The sequence below is a fragment of the Diaphorina citri genome, unplaced genomic scaffold (assembly GCF_000475195.1).
Source record: "Diaphorina citri unplaced genomic scaffold, Diaci psyllid genome assembly version 1.1 scaffold807, whole genome shotgun sequence".
NCBI lineage: Eukaryota > Metazoa > Arthropoda > Insecta > Hemiptera > Psyllidae > Diaphorina > Diaphorina citri.
Window position 1 is genome coordinate 1 of NW_007378239.1, and position 12,327 is coordinate 12,327.

Here is a 12,327-nt window from a genome sequence, read left to right on the forward strand (position 1 = left end):
TGGTTGACTTTTTCTTGCTATTTTACATCGTGCTCCACCAATGATCTTCGGCCGAATTCATTATCTGGAACAAAAATAGGAGGGAAAAATATATTAAAGAAAATGTCACACCAAATGATGACAAGATCAAAATAATGAAAAGGTGAAACAAACGAGCAATGAGGGAAGTGATTGTCTGAGAGCCGTGAAATTATTATAATTATGCAATGTGCCTCACACGTATGCTTGGAGAAAATTGTAGCCTGGGTAGGTTCGAGGTTTGAACAAGGGATAATAATAAATGTAGGTTTTTTTTTTACCTGTAACCTACCTATTGTTTTTATTTAAGATCTAAGTTAAAAATAGTTTTACGAATCATTTTCTAAAATACCTACCTCGTTCATTCATTAGGCACTTTACGTTGAGATACTGAGCGCCATTTCGAAAGGTAAAGTCGCTGTCTAGGTGGAGGGTTAAAGGCGAGATATAGGTAGTGCGATTTGGTGTTTCAGATAGTTTTGATGTGGTAGAAGGAGGCAAAGCAAACGAAGAAGAGTTCAATAGATTGCTATGGGACCTTCGAAAATGAACATCTGGGGAGGTACGTTAGGTACTGGATGTCAACTCACAACTGTATTGTGGTTTATTTGAAACAAAAAGAAGAAATCCCAGAAAATTGCTTCTTTCTTACCATACGGTAAAGCTTTTAATATGGATAAGCAACTGTCAGACAGCTAAGAATAAAAGTCATAAGGTTATCTTTTATCTTCTGTTTTTTTTTCAGTTGCTTTTGACTTTATTCACAAGCGAGCTTAATGAACTATTTAGAATTGACATTTAAAAGGTTATAATTTACAAACAATTAACTTTTTGCAGGTTAAGTATCTCATACTTGATTCAGACGTAAAACTAGTTTTTGCAGCCTGGAGATTTTGCTCCAAATGAGCTAATACGACTACTTTGAGGCAATACCTAGTTCAAGTCTATTGAGTCATACGTAGTGTTGATTTTGCAATGGAAAGGTAATGCGATTACCAGACATCACTATAGAAGAGAGGAGAGAGAAAGAGCACACTTAGAAAGTCAGTAAATTGATAGTGGTTGTTGTATGGAAAAGGTCTGAAAAGGCCTAAGAAACTGATTTTACAATTTTGGCAAGGACCACTTCCGAAACCGTCCAAAAGATTAGTCTTAATAATTCAGACGTAATATGCAAAAAATAGATTAATCAAATACCTTCTTTAAATGTAGTAACATTAGACTGTAAGGGGACATTTAAATGATCTAGCTGTGAGCAATCTGAGCTTATATTTAATGCTGCAGAGTAGTAATCATATTGCTTATTTATACTGCCCGAATAAGACTAAAAAGTCCCTGAGGAGTTGAAGACTCAATGATACACTCAGAATCATCCTAATGATCTTTAATATCACCGCGAATTAAACGTTACGCAGTCCTCATTTTTGTTAATTCACTTAATTGATGAGCAGATTTTGATCCTATAACTTTCTTGTGGCCTTTCCTTCTTGAAGTTGTCCTACAAAGAGAAACTTGCAGCCGACTGAATCGGTCCAATTCAATGGGCAAAGTATTTATCAAAGATACACGTACATTTCGATAACACATATTTCGTGTTCGAATACTTTTTTTTTACGCCTCCAAAATGATCGAAACTTTACGTGTAGGTGTAGGTAGGTACATGAATTTACAACGATATTGAAGTAGCTGAGACTTGTAACAAATCTAGAATGGAAAAACTCAGATATTTACGCCTATCAATAACTAAAGGCAAGAAGACCAAATGTCTGAAACCCTGCCTGCGGAAATGCAAAAAATATTAGATAAAAACTCCGATATGAGTAATTCGAGATGCAAGGCGGTTTGATGACTTAACTCTAGACGTGCCAGACAAATAATACAACCATCTAACCCAGACATACCTACACCTACACGCTATCCTAGGTCATGGTAATAGTGAAAGTAAATTCGTAAATATTATCTCAAACCCAAACAACCTCATTCGTCTTTAGTGTTTTGTGGAAATGACTGATACTTGTAATCATGATTGAATATTTGCCAAATTTTGTATTACCTATTTTGATCGTTACATACGTAGAACAGTTTAAAACGAGGTTGGGATGAAAACAAGAAGAATACGGTAGTGAGAACAAAAGGAGAAGAAATGAAAAGGTGGAAATAGGAATAAAGAAATGGTAGTAAATGTGGGGAAATTTTCGAGCTGCTGATGATTTTGATACCTTTGAGAGTCTATGTTGAACAGATTAGTAAAAATAATTCGAAAAAGGATAATTCCGATTTTTTTTTTTTTTTTTTTTTTACCATTGAATTTTACTTTACCAATAAAAAACTTATAGTTCATCAAAATAATACCGTATTTACTGACTAAATCTGACCTTTTCAAATAGAATACATATTTCTCATACCTACCATTTGGTTAGTGGCAGTACTGACTACTTATGCATTAAACCTGACTAAAACCTACTAGGTATTCACCTATCCCAGCAGGATAAAGGACCGAAATTAGACTTATCCGGGATTAGAGCTTTTGTTTTATTATAATGTCGCCCCCAAATAATTACGTTTGCAAGATTACCCATGTACCCATTTGGGAGGTCTTTTATTTTGCATTGATTTGATGTTATTAAAAATAGAGTGACCAAATTCAAGTCCACCGATAGGTATTTGGTCATAAAAGTAGAAAAATGTTTTGGTGTTACAAAATATTTTGTGCAGATTATTCTTTAGCTTTATGATGTGGTTTCAGTATCATACTCCTGAAATAGCATAAGATATACCTACTTATCCTATTCCTTATTGGATTTACCATGCAAAGTTTTTTACCTATTAAATTATTTGCCTATATTCTAATGCTCTTTAGAATAGAGTTCACTCAGGTCAAGTTAATTTTTTAAGGCTGAAATACAAAGTTCCAAAATATTGAAACCATAAAAATAAAATATCCAATAACACACCTACGTACAATATTCAATATTGACCTTTTAAGCGAAATTATATGATCCGACGTCCATCGGGTATTTAAAAGTATGTACCTACGAGCCCTCGTTAAACTGAGTTTCAACATAGAAATAGTTTTAAAATGTTTCAAAAATAACAATTTTAAATTATTAGTAATGTACCTAGTAGTATTTGTGGTAAATATTTTGCGCCGTGATAACCATCTTGAAGAAATCTCCTTGCCATTTTTGAACTGGCAAGTTGCAAATCTCATTCTGAGCCAATGATCTGTCACAGATACTTATTGGGAGTTGGGTCACACGATCCGACGTCCATCGGGTATTTAAAACTATGTACCTACGAGCCCTCGTTAAACTGAGTTTCAACATAGAAATAGTTTTAAAATGTTTCAAAAATAACAATTTTAAATTATTAGTAATGTACCTAGTAGTATTTGTGGTAAATATTTTGCGCCGTGATAACCATCTCGAAGAAATCTCCTTGCCATTTTTGAACTGGCAAGTTGCAAATCTCATTCTGAGCCAATGATCTGTCACAGATACTTATTGGGAGTTGGGTCAGTTGGGTGCAAAATAGAGCAGATATTCAATATGGAACTCTTGTTTGGGTACCTGCATAAGTCATAACTGATGATAAAATTCTAGTGCTTGATTGCCACAAGATTTTTTTTTTCTGCCAAAACTAAGTAGTAGAAGTTTCGCTAATGCACTTGTCAGTAAATGTCAATATAGTGCCCTTATTGTTATTATATCAGTTGGGTGCAAAATAGAGCACATATTCAATATGGAACTCTTGTTTGGGTACCTGCATAAGTCATAACTGATGATAAAATTCTAGTGCTTGATTGCCACAAGATTTTTTTTTTTTCTGCCAAAACTAAGTAGTAGAAGTTTCGCTAATGCACTTGTCAGTAAATGTCAATATAGTGCCCTTATTGTTATTATAATGTCACTATTATAATAAAATCCAATAGCCGTACATAGCGTAATTGGTACATTGTATGGAACGGTTTCCTTTTTAGATAGTAACATTTTCATCTAAGCTCTGATTTCACAAGATTTGTAAATCTTTACAATGAAGTTGGAAAAAATAGAGTTAATTAGACATTTCTTCTTGTTAGGACAAAACAAATATGGTCAAACTATAATTTCTCGTTTGGAAACGAGTTCTTTCCATCTTCATTTTTGCATGTTTTAAGAAGAGTAAAAAATGTCTTTTTTAGTGATACAGTTTCATCAGTTGTTTATAGTGCTGCCCCGGGCATTATCATGTGACATAATGGAATGAAAACACATTGCCCTGTTTCACTTTCGCAGACTACACCTAATTTGGTTATTGCGATTGCGGTGGACTGCATATTGGCAAATGAACAAATCGTAGGGTATACCTAGTTGAATGTCTTATTTATTTATTTATTTTTTTTTTTTAATCTTTATTTTTAACATTTTGTACAAGTTAGGTTATAAAGGTTATCTTCAGCCAATTTAGTGGCATAAAATCTTTTATGCCCCCAACAAAAAGTTTCGTGATCACCTACTTTTTTTACAAGATTGCAAAGTTTTTTTTACAAGAAAATTTGGAAATATTTAGGAATTTAGATATAAATGAACTTGTCATACTTACTCTGCTATCCAACTGTTGTGATCCCAAAGTTTGCAGCGTAAATCAAAAGAGCGAATTTTATTGAATTAGATGAGACGATACCTAGTTGAATGTCTTATTTATTTTTTTAATCTTTATTTTTAACATTTTGTACAAGTTAGGTTATAAAGGTTATCTTCAGCCAAATTAGTGGCATAAAATCTTTTATGCCCTCAACAAAAAGTTTCGTGGTCACCTACTTTTTTTACAAGATTGCGAAGTTTTTTTACAAGAAAATTTGGAAATATTACGGTACCTAATATAGGTGTCATTTATAACTGAAGTTAGGGAAAAATTTCAATTGTAATTTAGATATAAATGAACGTGTCATACTTACTCTGCTATCCAACTGTTGTGATCCCAAAGTTTGCAGCGTAAATCAAAAGAGCGAATTTTATTGAATTAGATGAGACAACAACTGTAGTTTTGTTTCAAATAAATTTCAAATAATTTAGTTGGTACATATTTGATAAGTTCGAAGCTCTTGGTCCAAGAAGGTTAAGGACCGCTGTCCTCAAGCAAAGAACCCTAGTTTTGAAAGAAGTTTCAAATAATTTAGTTGGTACATATTTGATAAGTTCGAAGCTCTTGGTCCAAGAAGGTTAAGGACCGCTGTCCTCAAGCAAAGAACCAAGGAAACATACTTACCACCTTAGAGTAGAATAATTTATGCGCGACAAGAGATCTATTTTATCCTTAATTTCTAGCAAAGATGTAAAAGGACATGCAAAGTTATTCATGGTCTCTGAAACATGTGCGGTACACATCAACAGTTTACACAGACACACGAGGAATAATATGCCACTGTGGCCCATTGATATCAGCCCACTTTCGCAATACATTTTACAACGGATTGAAACATTTGTCCAGTTTTTTATCTCTTAACATGTGCGGTACACATCAACAGATTTACACAGACACATGAGGAATAATATGCCACTGTGGCCCATTGATATCAGCCCACTTTCGCAATACATTTTACAACGGATTGAAACATTTGTCCAGTTTTTTTATTTAATAGAATAGAAATTACGCCATGTTATAAAAGGTGGATTTAGTACCGTGTTTCTTACTTCTTTTACGTAGGATCCAAGGTTCTAAGGTGTTAAAGAATTTCATAACACAAGAGCGTTTCAGTTCTCTTGGTTTAAAGCTTGAGTGACCCAGTTTTTGAATAAAAAGGAGACATTGAAATTTCGTTAAACTTGTCTTCGACTACAAAGTAGTTACAGGAATGTAGATTTACTGTATGCAGTCAAAGTCAACTATGTTACTGACTTTGACAAGGTTTGATTTCCAGTCTAAACAAGGTGCATTGTTAAACTTGTCTTCGACTACAAAGTAGTTACACAGGAATGTAGATTTACTGTATGCAGTCAAAGTCAACTATGTTACTGACTTTGACAAGGTTTGATTTCCAGTCTAAACAAGGTGCATTATACTTATTTATTTATGATATATTTCAAACTCTTCTAGTCCGATTTCGTTCTAAAAGCCATAATATCTAATCACACATACGTACCTGACACATCTTGAGAGAGCCAAAACAGATCCATGTTATGTTGCGAAGGTTAAATCAGACATAAAAACATAAAATGTAACAATATAATTAGTTCATAATAGTCGTCATAAATAACAGGATAATGTATAGATTTATTATTTGGTTGAAATATGAACCAACTCGTAAAATTTTACTACCGCGATATTTCATACCATACTTCAATTAGGTAGTTATTCTGTTATTAGTATTATTGTTTACTACCTTTTATGATACGAGATTTTACTATTCTAGAATTTCATTCAGTGGCTGACCATATGTAAATCAGTTATTTCCAAATATTTCCCATCGTCAATCTAAATTCTTATCTCGCCAAATTTAACGTTTAGACTCAGGTACCTCTGGCGAGATTTTACTATTCTAGACTTTCATTCAGTGGCTGACCATAATTATGTAAATCAGTTATTTCCAAATATTTCCCATCGTCAATCTAAATTCTTATCTCGCCAAATTTAACGTTTAGACTCAGGTACCTCTGTATATATGTACAATGCATAATGGTCGAAGTTACCCCCATAAGATGTCCAATATTGAAATGCAAAATTGAATCAGTACCCATTTGAGCGATTGAAACTGTTGGAGTAGGTACCGATATGAATTGACTGAAGTTATGAAATATGAAATTAGATCAATATGAACCCAGTCCTAACTGATTATTATAGATCGCTTGATTGCTATTCGTTTCATAACTAAAATGTTTTATACCATGTCAATAATGAATGATTATGCAGTGCCTGTCATAAACGACTTAATTTCTGATTTTAATTCAATGTTTTAGTAGTTCATTTCAAAAGTTCGTATTAACCGCTCGGTTGTCAATGGTTGAGACCATCTCAAAATGAAATTCAATAACCAATAGGTAACTCTTTTGAAATTCAATATCAAAGATGTTTCTATCAATACAGGTATAAACCTTCAAGGCTGACGAAAAAAGAAAAAAAAAACGATTTAGCCAAAAACACATGGTAGTCAAGTCATCCATTCATATTCCAGCTACGCTAGACGTAGCTTAGCTTGAGTGTTCCATCAGGAACCAAACATTTCTTAGATGTTAATCCTTAAGCAAGTTCATTGGCTTAACTATCATGAAAGCAAGGGTTAAAAATGTAATCTGGTATGTTTGTAAACCTGTCTTCAACAGGTGTAACTAGATGCATTACTTGCTCATATTAATAGACTGCTCAACATGTAAACTTGAATTTTAAATCAACATTAATGTTTGCGATCTTTGGCTGAAAACCAAAATAACCAAAACTTTTTTTTAAGACAGTAGGTAGAACTTCAGAAATTAATATGTTCTTTATTTTAACTACATATTTATAATAAGAAACTATCAAACACTTTTAAAAAAGGTGCCTGACTTTTTTAAAGACAGTAGAACTTCAGAAATTAATATGTTCTTTATTTTAACTACATATTTATAATAAGAAACTATCAAACACTTTTAAAAAAGGTGCCTGACTACCCTGACTAATGTGTAGGTAGGTACCCACGAAGTTTAATAATTCCATGGGTGCCAAATATCATTTTGTAATCTACATTAATTTGAGTTTTCAATCCCCTTGGGAACCGTCCATAATTAACTTCCCCATCAGTACTTAAGTTTCGTCGAGGAAAAAACAATCAAGACAAAAGACGTAGGTAGGTAATACTCTTATGTTTGCTCTCCTACATATAAGTAAATCTACTTACCAGCTTCAATCGCAGCATGAGGGAAAGTGAAGAACAAGATTAGTCGTTTTCAAAAGCACAATGAATGTTCAACAGGAAAATTCTTAACTGACACGAGAGATTTTGAGTTGGGATTGAAGGGGGGGCTGAATTCGTAATCATGGAGAAAATTTTCAAGCAAGCACTTGAGTGATATAATGCAGGTATGCCTACGTAGGTATATTTTTCACAGGTATACCTATGTAGGTATAAATAAGATAGAGATACACCTATGGTAAGTACCTATATTGTACGTGTCTACATAGTTGTAAGTGAAATACGAGTACAAATTTTTGTCGATGGTGGGAATCGAACCCGGTATCTTCTGCATGGCAAGTGAGCGCATTACCACTGGGCTATCTATGCTCTCGTCTTAAAATGTTTCTATAGGAATGCGCTTTTGGATTAAAACTTTTCCTCGAAACAACCACATGTAACTTATCCCTTATATTTTTGTAAAACTGAAGTGCAAAGTCCAAAAAATAACAAATCAAGAAAGAAAAGTCAAAATTTAATTAAAGAATTATCATTATGTAAAGTAAAGAAGATCCAAACTTAAATTAAAAATAAACACCTACTTTTATTTTTAATCTAATAATCTACTTGAAGTTTTCTAAGTTTTCCCAAGACTTGTATGTTGTTCATACACATACCTATGGTTGCAATTTTAGGTATATACTTGGGGTAGGCATCAGCGTAAACTTCAGCAGGGGCATGGTAAGCTGGAGCGGGGGCGTGATAGGCTGGGGCAGGGGCATGATATTGACTGGACACTACGGCCACAGCCACAGCAGCTAACACGAAGATGATCTGCAAACAAAATAAGAATCATGAGATTAGGAAAACTTTGGAACTCTTCAAACCACAAGACTTGTCCCGTAAGTATACTGTCCAGTCTAACGCCTGTCTGTCTACCGTAGGCAACACAATATAAATCCTCAATATCGCAATCCATTTCAATCACATCACAATGAACGTTTATGACTCATTAGTTTCTCTATTATTTGCATACAAAAGACCAAGATCAATAATAATCATCATTGCTCATTGTTTATTTTACTACAAGTCCAATATAGAATGGACTCTGGTCAGAACGAAACGAATATAAAATAATAATAATAAAACGTGAAAGAACTTGTACTAGGTCAAGGTAGATTGAGATTATCTGCACAGATCAGGTCTTAGACAGACCACATCATTCAATGTACTATACTATGTATTTATATCTGGACCTATGTACACATATGTATCGATTAATATAATATGAGTGGATGTGACGAATTCCCATTTCTCAGTTAAAGTGCTTCTGCCATAGCTAATTAACTCTAAGTAACAACTCAGATTCCCGATATCAATTTGGGAGCTAACAGTTCGAACCCGAAAAATTTCAACTCATTGTATGCTATCAGATTAGTCTGTTACTCAACAGGCTACGGAGTTTGCCATGAGAGAAATAAGGAGAGTTGGCGTCTCCACTAACATGAGAGAAATAAGGAGAGTTGGCGTCTCCACTAACATGAGAGAAATAAGGAGAGTTGGCGTCTCCAATAACATGAGAGAAATAAGGAGAGTTGGCGTCTCCACTAACATGAGAGAAATAAGGAGAGTTGGCGTCTCCACTAACATGAGAGAAATAAGGAAATAAAATTATATCTAGAAGGGAACATTGGTTTCAAGATCAAGGAGCTTTTGAAGTCTCGAGAATTTTAAATTGTTCGAAGGTAACATTCTGTCAGTTCAAAGAATATTGTCGACCAACGCACATACATAGAACCAGCTCTATCAATGTCTACCTACTATGTTAACCGTGTAGTATAGCACTATAGCCATAAGATATTTTTCTTATCAATCAGAATCCAAAAATTGTAGCACTGTTATAATCTTTTAAAATTTATCAATTTATTATTCAAATATAATAAAATAATTTTAAAAAGTTTTAATACCTATTGAGATATATTGTAATTTCTAGGAATTTTATTCCGTGTTCACTAAATGAATTGGCGTCTCCACTAACATGAGAGAAATAAGGTGAATTGGCGTCTCCACTAATCCTCAACTGATTGGAAATAACTCACACAGTTTATATACATTTATAGAGCACATGAAATCACATTTACACCTAGGTGGTCATTTCTATCACCACACCTCACAGTAATGGAGAAATGCGTGGGCAAATGAGAGCTTAAAAAACTCAAAATGGTCTCAGCATTTTTTGTCTTGTCTGAAATTATTTAGGTTTTTGTTTTGTAACAATACCCTGAGGAAGAGAACAATGTCAGTAATGGTAGATTCCATTATTTGTCCCACTTTAGGCGATACTCCACCCAATGTAGGAACCTTATAGAAATCTGGACCTTTACTTTAGAAATGATTTTTTTTATACTTGTAGGTAGTTGTTTGTGTCCTCTGCTTTTTTCATAGAAAGTAAGAAAGTTTGGTAATTTTAGCACATCCACTAAGCATAATTTTCTATTTAGCTATGCACTTGACTTTTAATTTAATACTTCAGTAACTGAACTCGAAATATTTTTTTTAAAAAAAAGTTCTTTTGTTGATTACTACTAAGCAAACTAAGAATCAACTAAATATCTATCAAACAAGGGGCAAAGGATCAGGAAGTTATAAATAGATTTGATAAATTTGACAAGTTGACAAGTTGAATTTACACCTATGGGACTTTGCAAAAGGGATTGAAAGTTGCAGATACGTTTCCTAAGTTCATAAAACAAATGGTTTAATTTTACACCCCAAATTATGTCTCGGACAAAACTCAAATCATATATCTGACCATGCGATTTTTACTAACTTAACGTTCTCAACTAAGTTGTCTATTATCAAAATACATATCTAATTCCATTTTACTTTATTGTTGTATTTGTTGTTCTTTCTTTTGTTTGTTTCTATGTTGCCCTTTGAAAAATAATTAGATAATACCGCAATAAAGTTTGTTCTACACGTTCATAATGTAGTAGTGTGTAATTTGTTTATAGACTAGTAACTTAGAGCAAAGGTTATACATACTCCCATTGTTGTGGGACTTGTGGATTCATATTGATAACCAATCCGGGTTCAAGCAATTTGTCTATGTCAAATTGTTGAGTTGACTTTCATGGAAGTTATTTGGGTTGCAGTCAGTTGAGTCAGTATGATGAGAAATTATTACGTGATGCACGCTACATAATGTATGAAACTACATAGATAATTATGTAGGAAAGTAGAGTGCTCATAAAACTACTGAAATTATAAAACCATGGCCTGCTACCAAAGTGGGGTTGCCACTCAAATACGCACTTGAGTGGAGATAAGTGACGGCTCATTCAATTGCACATTAGAGTGATCTATCGCCATTTTAAATTTGGTCATAATTACATGCATAGGAAACTGTCCTAGTTACATACTCTTCAATCCGGCTGGGATTCGAACCAGCAACTTCCAGACGATGAGTCCATGGTTCAATACCTGCCTCTCTTTCATGGTGAATACTGTACTAAACAGGTACCGTCTCATCTCCTCACGGAATACCTTGGTCTTGATCTTCATAAATGTCAGTCGGCTGGGATTCGAACCAGCAACTTCCAGACGATGAGTTCAATACCCGCCTCTCTTTCATGGTGAATACTGTACTAAACAGGTACCGTCTCATCTCCTCACGGAATACCTTGGTCTTGATCTTCATAAATGTCGGAAACAACGGAAACTCCCGTATCAATATGATTGTTTAAATGCTGCTCTTAGAAAATACAGATTCATATTTAATTACTTTTGGTGGGAATCTGAGGTTTTACTTCACGGTTGCGGTAAATAGTAAAATAGTAGATGTATGAGTGTGGCAACTATTTATGCGTATACTCGTAAAGCAACAAGAAACGTCTACAGTCTGCACTATAGAAACAACGGAAACTCCCGTATCAATATGATTGTTTAAATGCTGCTCTTAGAAGATACAGATTCATATTTAATTACTTTTGGTGGGAATCTGAGGTTTTACTTCACGGTTGCGGTCTAACGCCTGTCTGTAGTTCATAAATAGTAAAATAGTAGATGTATGAGTGTGGCAACTATTTATGCGTATACTCGTAAAGCAACAAGAAACGTCTACAGTCTGCACTATGATCTCACTCCTAAATGTCCTAAAGGAGCACTCCTTACGAACGTACTACCTATATATATCGGTGCCGATGCCGTTTGAGTTTTTTTTTCTTTTTGGTGAAGAGATATTGCGAATTGAATTTCTATATTATGTTCATTACGTTATACAATACAAAGAATAAGAATACGCCATACCTACACATAAATCGGACGCAAAGTTTATCCATTCGATATTACACAAGATTCAACTCTATGCTCCATAGGTCATTCTGTGATCTTGAACCAAGGTTCCTATAGACTTTCATCATTTCTATCTTTCTCAGACACCTCGAGACCTTAATTGAAATAATTAC